We start from the raw sequence: 4,472 nt of genomic DNA on the forward strand, positions 1-4,472 counted from the left end.
AGGGAGGGAGGGCCGAAGGGCGCCGGGGGCCGAGAGCGGAGTGCCGCCACACAGCCCGCCTCGGGCGCGCCGCCGGCACCGCCCGCCTCCTCGTGCTGGACTGCGAGGGCGGGGGTCTCCTGCACAGCACCGCACCACACAGCACCGCATCAAACAACACCGCACAGCACCGCACCAAACACCACCACACAGCACCACAACACACAGCACAGCACCAAACACCACCACACAGCACCGCAACACAAAGCACAGCACCAAACAACACCGCACAGCACAGCACCAAACAACACCGCACAGCACAGCACCAAACAACACCGCACAGTACCACACAGCACCGCAACCCTTCACTGCCGCAGCTCCCACGCCCCGGGTTTCCATCAGCCGGAGCCTCGGTGCCTTCAGCTCATGCCACATTACGGTGTTAGCGTGGGGCAGAGGAAGGAGTTTCACCGGGCGATAAATGCAGGGGCAACATTTTAGCGAGAAAGCCATTGAAGGGTCTGACTCCATCCTTTGGCTTCTGAACAGACTCGGCCTCTACAGACGTTTCTTCTACAGAGCCCACAGAGAAAAACCAGTTATTTCAAGAGAAAGGAATGCATTAAGGTCTGTACTCCATCGTTATTCATTAATATTTTTTCTTGTACTGCTTCCATAGCTCTAAACATCCTATACTTCATAGGAGAAGAAAGGAAAGCCATTAAGCTTTTCATTCCTACAGCCCCAGACCTTAAGGCTAAGACACATTTCCACTGATTGCTGTAGAAGGCAGATGGAGCTGGGCTGGCACAGCCAGCATCCCACAGCAGCACCCTTTGAACAAGGAGCAGCCAGAGACCATCACCCATCGGCTCCCAGCAGCACAGCCCGCAGCCCAGGGCACACCTCAGGGGTCAGAATGCAGCGGGAGCTGCACCTCTGTGACACCGCATCCCTGCCCTCTGCCTGCATGACTTCCCCCACAAACTGCCCTCTGGGCCACCCCGGTGAGTAACAACCCAATTGGCATTCAATCACCAGCCTTAATAGCCCTCACTCTGCTCCACACGGTGGCAGAGATTCAATCCATGCACATAGATTCCTGCTCCAATGAAGGCAAGGCTCCTGGAGTCCTCAAAAGCCGCCACAAACATCTCAGCTCTCGACACTCAAAAACCATCACACATACTGTTCTCTTTTCTGCCTCACTGCACCCCACCTCTCTCTCAGGATGAGACCCAATTCCTCTTCTTTCACGAAGACAGCAATGGGAGCTCTCTACAGTCAGAAGAGAAGAAAGAAATGAGGATTCAATCCACACTCTGAATCCCGCAGTACCACTGGCACCGTGGGGTGGGGGGAGCACATATTTGCTGTGCCACAGCCTGCAAGCAGGACGGGAAATGAAATCTGCCTCATGATGCAGCTATTACAAACACAGCCTGAGATGTTACCCAAACACAGTGGGAAGGAAAAGAGAAAGAAAGTGATTAAGAGTAGCTTTATGAGACTCTATATATCTATAATAGAAAAAAATAAACGTCTATGTATATAATATAGAGATACATACAATTACTTTAATTTGGGGGGGAGCTGGCCTCCCTGTAACACCAAGCAATTTGACTCAGCCAGCAGATCAAAGCTGCAGGAGCTGTGCAGAGCTGATGTTTTCCCCTGCTTTTATTATGATGAGAGGAATACCTGAGAACAGCATGTTTTGAGCTTCTTCGGTCAATTCCTGCAGACACTGGATGTATCTCAAACTACAAAGCTATAGCTTGGGAACACTGGGCAACACTCAGCACAAAGCTGAGAGATGACTGCAAGCAAAAAGTCACAGAAGCAGCAATGCAGATCTGATATGTGCTATCACAGAGCTCTATGAACCTCTGTGTAGTTATAAGCACTAAAAGTACACTGGTCACCCAACACAGAGGCAATGAAAGTCATATCTGGCAGCAGTATGCAACTGTCCATACTCCTGATTTATGTGAATTGTATTGCACATCCAGAGCATCCCATCCTAATACACATTGGGAAGATTAACTTCATGATAACATAGTTAAGAGAACTCACCGATTTCTTATTTACATTAATATACTTCTACTCACATTGATCTACTCACTCCTTAAGGCTGACACAGAACTGATACACAAAGGCTCCTCCCAGTGGGCTCCAGCAGCAGCATATCCCACAGCCAACACAGAGCAGCTGCAGGTCACCAAACCATGTGCACAGAGTCTGTTGGGAGCTCTAGCAAAGGCACTGTAAGATCAAACAGGTACAGAACCATAGAAACGTCCCTGACTAAAGGAACGAAAACAAATGGTGGCAGAGGGAGCTGTGTGCCTGACAGCACAAGAGCAGGATCAAAGAAAAGTAGATAGCAAACTCATTGCAGGGAGAAAGCTAGCCCCGTTCCCTGCTTGCTGTTAAGCCTGCCCTGCTCTTGTCCCTCTCTTGCAGGGATGGACAAAACAGCTGCCAGCGTGGCTCAGTGGTGCTGTCCTCGTGTACACTTCTCTTTTGTTTGGGAGAAGTGTGCTGAGATAGCACACATCTGATCTGAAAGCTATTAAAGAATGTCCCTCATTTCTTAAGAAACTGACGGGCTTTATTTTTAGAATGGAGCAGTGCTACTGTGGAACTCTGACCTTTTTCAGTTTCTGCTGCTGCTCAGCCAAGGCTTCGTGGCTGCAGGGCAGTGCCCTTGGATTTTGTCATGGATACCCGCTCACTGCTTATTGCAACAGTAGATGAAACATGCCTTTCAGATGCTCAGCAGTTAAATAAGTTAGCTCAAGAGCAAGGGACTTAGTGTGGGAACAGTTTGGTCTGTTAGTTTTACTAATGCTCTGCCTGGATGCTGGCCACCAGCTCGGCTGTGAGCAGCAGTGTTGCATGGAGACCTTGGGGGAAGCTGCGTTCAGTGGCATTTGGTTTAGGTTATGGCAGGAAATTCTGCATCTGGGCCCTTTGTCTGATTTTCTGCTTTGATGCCCTGAACACACCATGACCACTGTTTAATTCAGAGCTGCTGCAATGAGAATTAAAAAATAAAAATTCTTTCTCTTCAGGCCACTTTTAATAAAATATTTGAATAGAGAATGTTCCTAATCAGGAGAGCTCTTTGAATAGGCTTTTGCATTAGTAGGAGTCTTCCAGTAGGATTATTTTCTGTTCTGAAATATTTCAGAACCGGGGATGCTGAGCAAGATCCATTTCCTTTGCTGGCTCCACTGGCTGCACACAGGCAGACCATTAGCTCTAGTGGACACAGAGTGGTCTGATTTAATGCTGCAGGTAACCTGCAATGAAAGAGCACAACAGGATGCCACATGAATATGGACATTCTATAGTTTGGAGTGCTGTGCTTTGCCTTTTGTTGATGGCATGCATGCAGTTCTTACTATTTCTTTCCCCCTTCTTTCAGTCCTGTACTTCACAGGGTCAACAGGCAATGTCAGGAATCAAAGTCCATTGGATGGTAAATCACTTCCAGCTGCTGGGTGCTGCCACTGCAAGAGCTTTGCTCCCAGCTATGAGAATAGATGAGCTGTGGCAGCGAGATTCCCCAGTGAGATTCCTCACTGGTACCCTCACCATCACTTCCCCTGCAAGTTTCCTCAAATCAGGCTCAGATGCAGCACAGCAGCTTGGCACTTTCCCCTCCACATGCTCCAGCACTCAGCATACACATTACAGACTCCCTTCATGCTGAGACCATGCTTGGGACTGATAGGTGTGGCTGTGAAGCATCTGTGTGGTAACATATCCTTGACCAAAATGGGCCATGATGGCAAGAAAGGGAAAATAAGCCTTCTGTGCTGAATTGCTGCCTGCAAGGTGGCTGGCTGGGAGCAGCTGGTGGCAAGCCTTGATGAAACTGAGGTCCAGCCTGATGTGCAGGACTCTGCTGGTTGACTGTTGTTGGGGGGTGGAAATCATCGCTGAGACAAGTTCTGGTATAACCAGAGCAGAGCTGGTTATTCTGCTCTTGGGGAGTTTCTCCTCCACGGTCTGCGGTGTGCTGTTTTTCACAGGTCACCTCTGGGGATTTGTGGAGCCAACCCAACTATAGCCAGCCTGGGCAGAGCACGCTGGGGAGCTGTGAGGATGCAGACAATCTGATTAGACCTGCTAGCTGGGAACTGTCAGTCTGACAGCAGGGTGCTATGCTGCCTTTCTGAGTGATGAAAACACTGCCCTTGATTAGAACAGTGACTTGTTTGCCGGCATCATTGAAATCTACGCCAAACAGTTTTATCATAATCACTACGATGATTTCTTTGCCTTGAGTGATGCAGCCCTTACCTTTCGGGGCAGGATGGCTCGTTGGCCCGTTTAGGTTGTTGGCATTCAGTGATGCACAGTGCAAAGGAGGCAGAGCCCTCCCTGCATTTTTATTTTTTCCATTCCACTTGAGTCAAACTGCAAAGCTTTCCAATTAGTTCTACAAATATTTTCATTACTTAGATTTAATATCGTACACA

The sequence above is a fragment of the Meleagris gallopavo genome, chromosome 22, assembly GCF_000146605.3.
Source record: "Meleagris gallopavo isolate NT-WF06-2002-E0010 breed Aviagen turkey brand Nicholas breeding stock chromosome 22, Turkey_5.1, whole genome shotgun sequence".
Lineage (NCBI taxonomy): Eukaryota > Metazoa > Chordata > Aves > Galliformes > Phasianidae > Meleagris > Meleagris gallopavo.